Here is a 12,283-nt window from a genome sequence, read left to right as displayed (position 1 = left end):
ACATGTAAATGTTGACATAAGTGTGGCACTTCATCGGTGTCCATGTCGACACATGAGAATGAATATGAAAACATTCCAAAAAAGAAAAATACATCTTCAAAAACTCATGTCAACGTTTTTCAATGTCGACCATAGCCGTGCCAGTGTTTTGCATGTGCCATTTAATCCTGGGGTTGCCGTGAATCGCGCGCGGGGGTGGGGGGGGAGGAGGTGAGGGGTGTCCGCGAATCACGGGAGGAGGGGTTGTGGGTGGATGCCGTGAATTGCGGGAGGGGGGGGGCGCGGGGGGGTGTGGGTGCCGCGAATTGTGGGAGGGGGGGGGCGCGGGGGGTTGCAGTGAATCGCGAGAGGGTGGGTCGCGGGGGCGGGGGGTTGCTGCAATGACAGGAGGGGGGGTCAGGGGTGGGGAATCGCGGTGGGGGGGTCGTGGGGGGCACCGTGAACTGCGGGAGGGGGGCCCAGGGGGTTGGCGCGAATCGTGGGAGGGGGGGTCGTGGGGTGCCGCGAATCGCAGAAGGGGGGGTGTCACGGGGTGGGGCCGCGAATCTCGGGAGTCACCGGGGGTGCCGCGAATTACGGGGGGTGTGCTGCAAATCGCGGGAGGGGGGTCGCGGGGGGTGCCGCGAATTGCCACAAGAAAAAATCAACACAGAAAGTTCAACACATGTAAATGTTGACATAAGTGTGGCACTTCATCGGTGTCCATGTCGACACATGAGAATGAATATGAAAACATTCAAAAAAAGAAAAATAAATCTTCAAAAACTCATGTCAACCTTTTTCATTGTCGACCATAGCCGTGCCAGTGTTTTGCATGTGCCATTTAATCCTGGGGTTGCCGTGAATCGCGCGCGGGGGTGGGGGGGGAGGAGGTGAGGGGTGTCCGCGAATCATGGGAGGAGGGGTCGTGGGTGGATGCCGTGAATTGCGGGAGGGGGGGTGTGGGTGCCGTGAATTGTGGGAGGGGGGGGGCGCGGGGGGTTGCAGTGAATCGCGGGAGGGTGGGTCGCGGGGGCGGGGGGTTGCCGCAATGACGGGGGGAGGTCAGGGGTGGGGAATCGCGGTAGGGGGGTCGTGGGGGGCACCGTGAACCGCGGGAGGGGGCCCGGGGGGTTGGCGCGAATCGTGGGAGGGGGGGTCGCGGGGTGCCACGAATCGCAGGAGGGGGGGTGTGTCATGGGGGGCGAATCGCGGGAGTCACCGGGGGTGCCGCAAATTGCGGGGGGTGTGCTGCAAATCGCGGGAGGGGGGTCGCGGGGGGGTGCCGCGAATCGCCACAAGAAAAAATCAACACAGAAAGGTCAACACATGTAAAGGTTGACATAAGTGTGGCACTTCATTGGTGTCCATGTCGACACATGAGAATGAATATGAAAACATTGAAAAAGTGAAAAATAAATCTGGTCAACCTTTTTCATTGCCGACCATAGCCATGTCAGTGTTTTGCATGTGCCATTTAATCGTGGGGATGCCGTGAACCGCGGGAGGGGGGGCCCGGGGGGTTGGCGCGAATCGTGGGGGGGGGGTCGCGGGGTGCCGCGAATCGCGGGAGTCACCTGGGGTGCCGCGAATTGCGGGGGGTGTGCTGCAAATCGCGGGAGGGGGGTCGCGGGGGGTGCCGCGAATCGCCACAAGAAAAAATCAACACAGAAAGTTCAACACATGTAAATGTTGACATAAGTGTGGCACTTCATCGGTGTCCATGTCGACACATGAGAATGAATATGAAAACATTCAAAAAAAGAAAAATAAATCTTCAAAAACTCATGTCAACCTTTTTCATTGTCGACCATAGGGAGGGAGGTGCATACCTCCCAACATGACCCTCTCCAGGAGGGACACATTGCTCTGTTTCTGGACTTTCTTCTTAATTTATGGATTACCATCACCTGTGCTTAAACACCTTTCTTATCAATTACCCTGTTTAAAACAGGTGATGACAATCATAAATTAAGATAGAAGTCCACAACCCAGCGTTACAGCTCCTGACACACTTTGAGTGACAGATGTAGCCAAATATATAAGAGATATGCTCTTTAATATAGCTTTAAATGTTTAGCTAAATGAGTGTTCTAGGAATAATGTGAATATTCTATTGTTTATAACCATTTGACAACCTTTGTTTAAAATTGGGCTTTGAAAATTAATTTCTAATTAATAATTTCTATTCAGTGTGGCTGCTGAAATTGACTGGTGTCAGTCTTAAGGAGGGGAAGAGAATGTGTGTAAGAAAAAGAGAAAACAAGCTGGCATCCCAAAGATTTTGATGCGCTAACAAACATGGATTTCTAGTCCATCGCCTTAACCAATCGGCCACGACTACTGCTTAAGCCTTGCTGTATTTTCACAATAGATTGTCTATGGATTGAGCTGCCTGCACTGAGAAATTGAAGATCTAAAGGTACCTGGTTCGATCCCGGGTTTCGGCATTGTGGAAGATAATATTTTTCGACATAAAATGCAATTTTGCAACAAAAAGCTTACGTTTTCAGGCTTCAAACTTTAAAATCATATTTACAAAAACATTTTTACAAAAATCACTTTGCCACAACCACTGCTTATGTCTCTCAGTAGCCAACTCCAGTCCTCGAGAGCTACCAACAGTTCCCATCTTCCAGACAACCTAGCTGCTGCACAGGTGCACTCATTACTCACTAACACATTTTAAAAGATCCAAAGGTGGAGCTAATTACTTCACTTGTGATTCTGTGAGGTGAGCTGGAAAACATTAACTGTTGGTAGCTCTCGAGGACTGGAGTTGGCTACCCCAGACTTAGAGAATGCTTTATACTCTGTATATTTTGAGTTTGTAAATTGCCAAAAATTGCCATCTGAGCAAAAAATAAAAACAACTCCTTCGAGCCGGAATTGAACCAGCGACCTAAGGATTTCTACACCAATCATCTCTACAGTCCTCCGCTCTACCAGCTGAGCTATCGAAGGATGCGGTAGGTTGTCAACTATGTTATTATATGCTCTTCAATATAGCTTTAAATGTTTAGCTAAATGAGTGTTCTAGGAATAATGTGAATATTCTATTGTTTATAACCATTTGACAACCTTTGTTTAAATTTGGGCTTTGAAAATTAATTTCTAATTAATAATTTCTATTCAGTGTGGCTGCTGAAATTGACTGGTGTCAGTCTTAAGGAGGGGAAGAGAATGTGTGTAAGATAAAGAGAAAACAAGCTGGCATCCCAAAGATTTTGATGCGCTAACAAACATGGATTTCTAGTCCATCGCCTTAACCACTCGGCCACGACTACTGCTTAAGCCTTGCTGTATTTTCACAATAGATTGTGTATGGATTGAGCTGCCTGCACTGAGAAATTGAGAATGTATTGTATTGACCCAAACACACCCAAAACTTCATTCTCCTTTACATTTGATGCGCTAATGGCCTGAACTCGCTAAGGGCATCACAGGTTTCAAGTTTTTAAAAACTTGCAGAAAAGAGAAAACTTAAGGCGTTCGTAGTCGGCAGGATTTGAACCTGCGCGGGGAGACCCCAATGGATTTCTAGTCCATCGCCTTAACCAATCGGCCACGACTACTGAATAAACCATGTCCTAGTTTCACAATAGATTGTCTATGGATTGAGATGCCTGCAGTCAGAAAGTCAGAAAGTGAGGATGTATTATATTGACCCAAATACACCCAAAACTTCATTCTCCTTACATTTTGCCCCGAAAAACGATTGCAAGACCAAGGGAGCTTGCCGAAATAGCTCAGTCGGGAGAGCGTTAGACTGAAGATCTAACGGTCCCTGGTTCGATCCTGGGTTTCGGCATTGTGGAAGATAATATTTTTCGACATAAAATGCAATTTTGCAACAAAAAGCTTACGTTTTCAGGCTTCAAACTTTAAAATCATATTTACAAAAACATTTTTACAAAAATCACTTTGCCACAACCACTGCTTATGACTCTCAGTAGCCAACTCCAGTCCTCGAGAGCTACCAACAGTTCCCATCTTCCAGACAACCTAGCTGGTGCACACGTGCACTCATTACTCACTAACACATTTTAAAAGATCCAAAGGTGGAGCTAATTACTTCACTTGTGATTCTGTGAGGTGAGCTGGAAAACATTAACTGTTGGTAGCTCTCGAGGACTGGAGTTGGCTACCCCAGACTTAGAGAATGCTTTATACTCTGTATATTTTGAGTTTGTAAATTGCCAAAAATTGCCATCTGAGCAAAAAATAAAAACAACTCCTTCGAGCCGGAATTGAACCAGCGACCTAAGGATTTCTACACCAATCATCTCTACAGTTCTCCGCTCTACCAGCTGAGCTATCGAAGGATGCGGTAGGTTATCAACTATGTTATTATATGCACTTCAATATAGCTTTAAATGTTTAGCTAAATGAGTGTTCTAGGAATAATGTGAATATTCTATTGTTTATAACCATTTGACAACCTTTGTTTAAATTTGGGCTTTGAAAATTAATTTCTAATTAATAATTTCTATTCAGTGTGGCTGCTGAAATTGACTGGTGTCAGTCTTAAGGAGGGGAAGAGAATGTGTGTAAGATAAAGAGAAAACAAGCTGGCATCCCAAAGATTTTGATGCGCTAACAAACATGGATTTCTAGTCCATCGCCTTAACCACTCGGCCACGACTACTGCTAAGCCTTGCTGTATTTTCACAATAGATTGTGTATGGATTGAGCTGCCTGCACTGAGAAATTGAGAATGTATTGTATTGACCCAAACACACCCAAAACTTCATTCTCCTTTACATTTGATGCGCTAATGGCCTGAACTCGCTAAGGGCATCACAGGTTTCAAGTTTTTAAAAACTTGCAGAAAAGAGAAAAACTTAAGGCGTTCGTAGTCGGCAGGATTTGAACCTGCGCGGGGGGACCACAATGGATTTCTAGTCCATCGCCTTAACCAATCGGCCACGACTATTGAATAAACCATGTCCTAGTTTCACAATAGATTGTCTATGGATTGAGATGCCTGCAGTCAGAAAGTCAGAAAGTGAGGATGTATTATATTGACCCAAATACACCCAAAACTTCATTCTCCTTACATTTTGCCCCAAAAAACGATTGCAAGACCAAGGGAGCTTGCCTAAATAGCTCAGTTGGGAGAGCGTTAGAATGAAGATCTAACGGTCCCTGGTTCGATCCTGGTTTCGGCATTGTGGAAGATAATATTTTTCGACATAAAATGCAATTTTGCAACAAAAAGCTTACGTTTTCAGGCTTCAAACTTTAAAATCATATTTACAAAAACATTTTTACAAAAATCACTTTGCCACAACCACTGCTTATGACTCTCAGTAGCCAACTCCAGTCCTCGAGAGCTACCAACAGTTCCCATCTTCCAGACAACCTAGCTGGTGCACACGTGCACTCATTACTCACTAACACATTTTAAAAGATCCAAAGGTGGAGCTAATTACTTCACTTGTGATTCTGTGAGGTGAGCTGGAAAACATTAACTGTTGGTAGCTCTCGAGGACTGGAGTTGGCTACCCAGACTTAGAGAATGCTTTATACTCTGTATATTTTGAGTTTGTAAATTGCCAAAAATTGCCATCTGAGCAAAAAATAAAAACAACTCCTTCGAGCAGGAATTGAACCAGCGACCTAAGGATTTCTACACCAATCATCTCTACAGTCCTCCGCTCTACCAGCTGAGCTATCGAAGGATGCGGTAGGTTGTCAACTATGTTATTATATGCTCTTCAAAATAGCTTTAAATGTTTAGCTAAATGAGTGTTCTAGGAATAATGTGAATATTCTATTGTTTATAACCATTTGACAACCTTTGTTTAAATTTGGGCTTTGAAAATTAATTTCTAATTAATAATTTCTATTCAGTGTGGCTGCTGAAATTGACTGGTGTCAGTCTTAAGGAGGGGAAGAGAATGTGTGTAAGATAAAGAGAAAACAAGCTGGCATCCCAAAGATTTTGATGCGCTAACAAACATGGATTTCTAGTCCATCGCCTTAACCACTCGGCCACGACTACTGCTTAAGCCTTGCTGTATTTTCACAATAGATTGTGTATGGATTGAGCTGCCTGCACTGAGAAATTGAGAATGTATTGTATTGACCCAAACACACCCAAAACTTCATTCTCCTTTACATTTGATGCGCTAATGGCCTGAACTCGCTAAGGGCATCACAGGTTTCAAGTTTTTAAAAACTTGCAGAAAAGAGAAAACTTAAGGCGTTCGTAGTCGGCAGGATTTGAACCTGCGCGGGGAGACCCCAATGGATTTCTAGTCCATCGCCTTAACCAATCGGCCACGGACTACTGAATAAACCATGTCCTAGTTTCACAATAGATTGTCTATGGATTGAGATGCCTGCAGTCAGAAAGTGAGGATGTATTATACTGACCCAAATACACCCAAAACTTCATTCTCCTTACATTTTGCCCCGAAAAACGATTGCAAGACCAAGGGGAGCTTGCCGAAATAGCTCAGTTGGGAGAGCGTTAGACTGAAGATCTAACGGTCCCTGGTTCGATCCTGGGTTTCGGCATTGTGGAAGATAATATTTTTCGACATAAAAATGCAATTTTGCAACAAAAAGCTTACGTTTTCAGGCTTCAAACTTTAAAATCATATTTACAAAAACATTTTTACAAAAATCACTTTGCCACAACCACTGCTTATGTCTCTCAGTAGCCAACTCCAGTCCTCGAGAGCTACCAACAGTTCCCATTTTCCAGACAACCTAGCTGCTGCACAGGTGCACTCATTACTCACTAACACATTTTAAAAGATCCACAGGTGGAGCTAATTACTTCACTTGTGATTCTGTGAGGTGAGCTGGAAAACATTAACTGTTGGTAGCTCTTGAGGACTGGAGTTGGCTACCCCAGACTTAAAGAATGCTTTATACTCTGTATATTTTGAGTTTGTAAATTGCCAATAAATTGCTATCTGAGCAAAAAGTAAAAACAACTCCTTCGAGCCGGAATTGAACCAGCGACCTAAGGATTTCTACACCAATCATCTCTACAGTCCTCCGCTCTACCAGCTGACTAATTAATAATTTCTATTCAGTGTGGCTGCTGAAATTGACTGGTGTCAGTCTTAAGGAGGGGAAGAGAATGTGTGTAAGAAAAAGAGAAAACAAGCTGGCATCCCAAAGATTTTGATGCGCTAACGAACATGGATTTCTAGTTCATCACTTAACCACTCGGCCACGACTACTGCTAAAGCCTAATGGTATTTTCACAATAAATTGTCTAGATTGAGCTGCCTCCAGTCATAAAGTGAGGATGACTAATGTAATTATGTATCACAGATGATTTCCATGGACACTGAATTGTATCAGACATCAGACATACAGGAAAATCCCAGGTTTTTTCACGTGCACGCGCATAATCTCTGAATGGCTCTACCCAGGATTTTAGTCATCTAAAATCACAGGTCCTGCGCACCTTCAATGGACCCTGGATTTTTAAAAACCCGTGATTGAATCGGGTCTAAAATTGGGATGCAGTCAAAATCCCGACGGTCAAAATCCCGACAGGGTCAAAATCCCGAATGGGTCAAAATACTGACAAGGACAAAATCCCGACATGGACAAAATTCCGTCATTTAAAATCCTGACAGGGTCAAAATTCCGACATATAGAATGTACAAGTGAAACAGTCTACATGCCTTTCGGTCGACAGGTGCGAGATCGACATGGGTTTTTTTCACTGTTTTTTGAACCGACATGTGCCGACAGGCGGTATTTCATGCCCTACCATCCACTACGGCGTGGTGGGAGAATAAAAATAGTGTACCGAGCGCAGCGAGGCACCGTTCCTGAAGCATTGAGAGCGAAGCGAGCGATGCGAGGGGCTGCGGTTCACTTGCAACTGTGGTCAATGTCGACTGTGTCGACATTCGGGTAAAAAAACAGTGAAAAAAACCCATGTCGACCTCGCACCTGTCGACCGAAAGGCATGTAAACTGTTTCACTTGTACATTCTATATGTCGGGATTTGGACCCTGTCGGGATTTTGTCCATGTCAGTATTTTGACCCATTCGGGATTTTGACCCTGTCGGGATTTTGACCGTCGGGATTTCATACCGAATCCCTAAAATCCTGGGTAGTATGTGTTAAAGTGGTATTAGACACACTGTGCCAGGATTAAGCACACCATAATGCCCATTACACATTATGCCCCACACCATGATGTCCATTACATATTATGCTGCACACCGTGATGCCTATTACATATTATGCCACAAGCCGTGATGCCCATCACATTTTATACCACACACCTTAATGCCCATTACATATTATGCCACATAAGTGCCACTTACCTACATGCTCATTGCTAGGGATTTCTTGCTCAGTGCCAGGGGTTATATGCTTGATGCCAGGGGCTTCATGATCGATACCAATGAGGAATTTAATATTTTATGCTAATATGAGTATTCACATTTGTAGTTGCATTGCACATTCTGTTTCCATGCAGTTGCAACTGTCACTATCAGTACTGGTGATTGTGGGGCAGATCTGGTAAGTTAGGACAACTCTTCTCTCCCACATTCTGTGCACTCAGATATTATACAGCCTCCACCTATGACACAGGGTAATAATATCTATACTAGAAATGTGCGGCGGCCACTTTTTCGGGTTTTGGTTTTGGATCTGGATCTCCCTTCGGGTTTTGGATCTGGATTGGTTTTGGCAAAACCACCCTTGCGGGTTTTGGATTTGGTTTTGGATCTGGATTTTTTTGGAAAAATGCTAAAAATTGCTAAAATAATAGTTTTCGGGCCTGTTTTTGCCCCTAAAGTGTTATTGAGCTCAATAACATTAGTTTCCACTCATTTCTAGACAATTTTGATCACTTCACAGCTCACAAAATCGTTTTCATTTACTGTAGTAGGGCCATAAGTTTATCCCGAGGTAGCTGGATGACTAAGCTAGGCGACAGCAGTGGGCATCACATACATGTGGACCTTACACTTCCAACCTGGCACAAGTTGGAAGCAGAGCAGCACTACAGGGGCAGACAGGGTGGCAGTTTAATAACCCCCCCCCCCCCCCCCCCAAAAAAAGAGCAAAGAATACAAAGATGTGCAAGTTGAAATTGTCCTTGTAGCTGCAGTCCTCTGTTAGAACCTCCACACAAGTACCAAGAGCCCAATGTGGATTGATTTTGCAGTTTGGCATGTGCAGCCAAGGAGCAGTGGGTGTTTGGTGCAGCATTGACTATGTCTGCAAGGTAGTATCTGATTGAATCAGTTTAATATCTAACAAGACCCTTTCTGGCGTGAGGTCACGTGGTTTGTGAAGTTACCTCCTTATCAAATTTGATCAGACTGGCTATGCGTGCGTTCCATTTCCTCCCTCACCACTTCACCACTTTACATGTGTTCCTCCCGAAGCCACGCACTTGGTCTAGTACGCTGACCATCAGCAGCTGTTGGGACTTCTTCTTCCCAAACATTTATCAATCCATCCATACTATCCAAAAAGGAGGATAAATACTCTGGATGTCACTGATGACATATTCTTCCCCAATAAAGAAGGACCGATCTTCGTTTAAAGCTATACTAGTAGCTGCGGTCCTCTGGTAGAAGATCCAATCAAGTACCAAAACCCCTGTTTGGCTTGATTGTGCACTCTTCCTCATGTTCAGCCAAGGAGCAGTGGGCGTTTCGTGCAGCACTTATTTAGTCTGCAAGGTAGTATCAGATTAGATCAGTTTAATATCTAACAAGACCCCCTTTTTTGGAAAAATGCTAAAAATTGCTAAAATAATAGTTTTCGGGCCTGTTTTTGCCCCTAAAGTGTTATTGAGCTCAATAACATTAGTTTCCACTCATTTCTAGACAATTTTGATCACTTCACAGCTCACAAAATCGTTTTCATTTACTGTAGTAGGGCCATAAGTTTATCCCGAGGTAGCTGGATGACTAAGCTAGGCGACAGCAGTGGGCATCACATACATGTGGACCTTACACTTCCAACCTGGCACAAGTTGGAAGCAGAGCAGCACTACAGGGGCAGACAGGGTGGCAGTTTAATAACCCCCCCCCCCCCCAAAAAAAGAGCAAAGAATACAAAGATGTGCAAGTTGAAATTGTCCTTGTAGCTGCAGTCCTCTGTTAGAACCTCCACACAAGTACCAAGAGCCCAATGTGGATTGATTTTGCAGTTTGGCATGTGCAGCCAAGGAGCAGTGGGTGTTTGGTGCAGCATTGACTATGTCTGCAAGGTAGTATCTGATTGAATCAGTTTAATATCTAACAAGACCCTTTCTGGCGTGAGGTCACGTGGTTTGTGAAGTTACCTCCTTATCAAATTTGATCAGACTGGCTATGCGTGCGTTATTTCCTCCCTCACCACTTCACCACTTTACATGTGTTCCTCCCGAAGCCACGCACTTGGTCTAGTACGCTGACCATCAGCAGCTGTTGGGACTTCTTCTTCCCAAACATTTATCAATCCATCCATACTATCCCAAAAGGAGGATAAATACTCTGAATGTCACTGATGACATATATTCTTCCCCAATAGAGAAGGACCGATCTTCGTTTAAAGCTATACTAGTAGCTGCGCTCCTCTGGTAGAAGATCCAATCAAGTACCAAAACCCCTGTTTGGCTTGATTGTGCACTCTTCCTCATGTTCAGCCAAGGAGCAGTGGACTCCTTGCAGACTTATTTAGTCTGCAAGGTAGTATCTGATTAGATCAGTTTAATATCTAACAAGACCCCTATCTGGCGTGAGGTCACGTGGTTTCTGAACGCTGGGAGCATTACCAGTTGCCTCCTCATCCATCACCTAATGGGTGGAGGGGGGTGGGGTAATTGGTGGCAGGGGTGGTGTAATTGGTGGCCTCCACCTCTCTAGGACCCCAGGTTAGGAGATCCCTATATAGTCTACCCTTATAGACCACTATCTAGGTAGTAGGGTCAATTTTTCTGCGACATCTGTCACCCAATTCACCGCTAAGGTTAATTTGTTTGAGCTGGCTGGCTAGGTGTGTTTTCCCTTACCTCCCTCACCACTTCACCAAATCACGTGTGTTCCTCCCGAAGCCACGCACTCGGTCTAGGAATGGATAAGACCATGGATGTCCCTGAGGACATGTTTTCATCCATTATGGATGGGGTGGAGAGCGAATCATCCATCTCCCCACCATTCATCCATCATAGATTAAAAAATTTATGACGCTACAAAGAGCCAACAAATGACGCAGAAAGAGGTGCAAGAAAAAGATTTGCTGGGGCCCTGCCACCCAGCCATCCATCCATCCGGGACATCCCATCCAAAAAGAAGTACGATAGGAATGGATAAGACCATGGATGTCCATGAGGACATATTTTCATCCATAATGGATGATGTGGAGAGAGAAACCACCCATCTCCCCACCATTCATCCATCAAAGATTTAAAAATTTAGGACGCTACAAAGAGCCAACAAATGACGCAGAAAGAGGTGCAAGATGACATTGTCCTTGGGCCCTCCCACCAACCCTTATGTTGTATACAGGACATGCACAGTTTAACAAACTAATCATTTCAGCGACAGTGACTTCAGCGGCAGGGACTGTCAACTGTGGCTGAAATGATTGGTTTGTTTGGGCCCCCACGAAAAATAAATGGCAATAGGCATTGCACAAACTGGCTTTACAAGATGTCATCCTCAGCATCAGATTCCTCAGCCTCATCCTCTTCTTCACACACAATTAATTTGTCGTCGCTGGAATCAACCAATACAGGAGGACTGTATTAGGAGGACGTAAGTGCTGGTGAAGGAGGTCAAGTTCGTGGAATTTGAAATTCATTTTTATGAACATCATCTTCTCCACGTTTTGTGGAAGTAACCTCCTACGCGGATCGCTTACAAGGTTCCCAGCTGCGCTGAAGACTCTCTCAGAATATACACTGGAGGGTGGACAACTTAAGTAAAGCAAAGCCAGTTTGTGCAAAGGACGCCACATTGCCTTTTTTTCTTGCCAATAATGGAATGGACAATCTGACATACCTATATCGATGCTATCGGCAAAGTAGTCATCCACCATTCTTTCAATTGTGATAGCATCATAGTCAGTAGCAGTTGACATGTCCATTATGCTAGGAAGCTCCTTCAGTCTGGACCAGATGTCAAATATATTTCCGGACTGAATAGCAGTGGGTCTCCTAGGAAAATTTAGCCTTTTCCTCGCAACCCCAGTGGTAGAAATTGAAGGAGAAGTTGTGTGCCTGCCAATTTCCGCTTCAGCTGACAAATTTTGGAGCAAGAGGTCTTTGCACCTCTGCAGATTTGTTCCCATTGGTAACAAAGACACAATGTAAGA

At 44.5% G+C, this 12,283-nt stretch overlaps 6 non-coding genes across 6 annotated transcripts; 2 read left to right on the top strand and 4 right to left on the bottom strand.

Annotated features, from left to right (window-relative positions):
- Positions 1 to 2,853: 2,853 nt before the first annotated feature.
- Positions 2,854 to 2,943, bottom strand: TRNAY-GUA (transfer RNA tyrosine (anticodon GUA)). The gene is given in 2 exon segments: positions 2,854 to 2,889; positions 2,907 to 2,943. It is a non-coding gene; the product is annotated as a tRNA-Tyr (tRNA).
- A 529-nt stretch (positions 2,944 to 3,472) lies between these two features.
- TRNAS-AGA (transfer RNA serine (anticodon AGA)) lies at positions 3,473 to 3,554 on the bottom strand. The gene has a single exon. It is a non-coding gene; the product is annotated as a tRNA-Ser (tRNA).
- A 163-nt stretch (positions 3,555 to 3,717) lies between these two features.
- TRNAF-GAA (transfer RNA phenylalanine (anticodon GAA)) lies at positions 3,718 to 3,790 on the top strand. The gene has a single exon. It is a non-coding gene; the product is annotated as a tRNA-Phe (tRNA).
- Positions 3,791 to 4,214: 424 nt separating this feature from the next.
- On the bottom strand, positions 4,215 to 4,304 carry TRNAY-GUA (transfer RNA tyrosine (anticodon GUA)). Its single transcript is given in 2 exon segments — positions 4,215 to 4,250; positions 4,268 to 4,304. It is a non-coding gene; the product is annotated as a tRNA-Tyr (tRNA).
- Positions 4,305 to 5,573: 1,269 nt separating this feature from the next.
- TRNAY-GUA (transfer RNA tyrosine (anticodon GUA)) lies at positions 5,574 to 5,663 on the bottom strand. Its single transcript is given in 2 exon segments — positions 5,574 to 5,609; positions 5,627 to 5,663. It is a non-coding gene; the product is annotated as a tRNA-Tyr (tRNA).
- A 768-nt stretch (positions 5,664 to 6,431) lies between these two features.
- Positions 6,432 to 6,504, top strand: TRNAF-GAA (transfer RNA phenylalanine (anticodon GAA)). Its single transcript has one exon. It is a non-coding gene; the product is annotated as a tRNA-Phe (tRNA).
- Positions 6,505 to 12,283: the final 5,779 nt, after the last annotated feature.

The sequence above is a fragment of the Crinia signifera genome, chromosome 3, assembly GCF_055691185.1.
Source record: "Crinia signifera chromosome 3, ASM5569118v1, whole genome shotgun sequence".
Lineage (NCBI taxonomy): Eukaryota > Metazoa > Chordata > Amphibia > Anura > Myobatrachidae > Crinia > Crinia signifera.
Note: the sequence above shows the minus strand (reverse complement) of the source record. Positions and strands in the feature narration are given on the sequence as shown.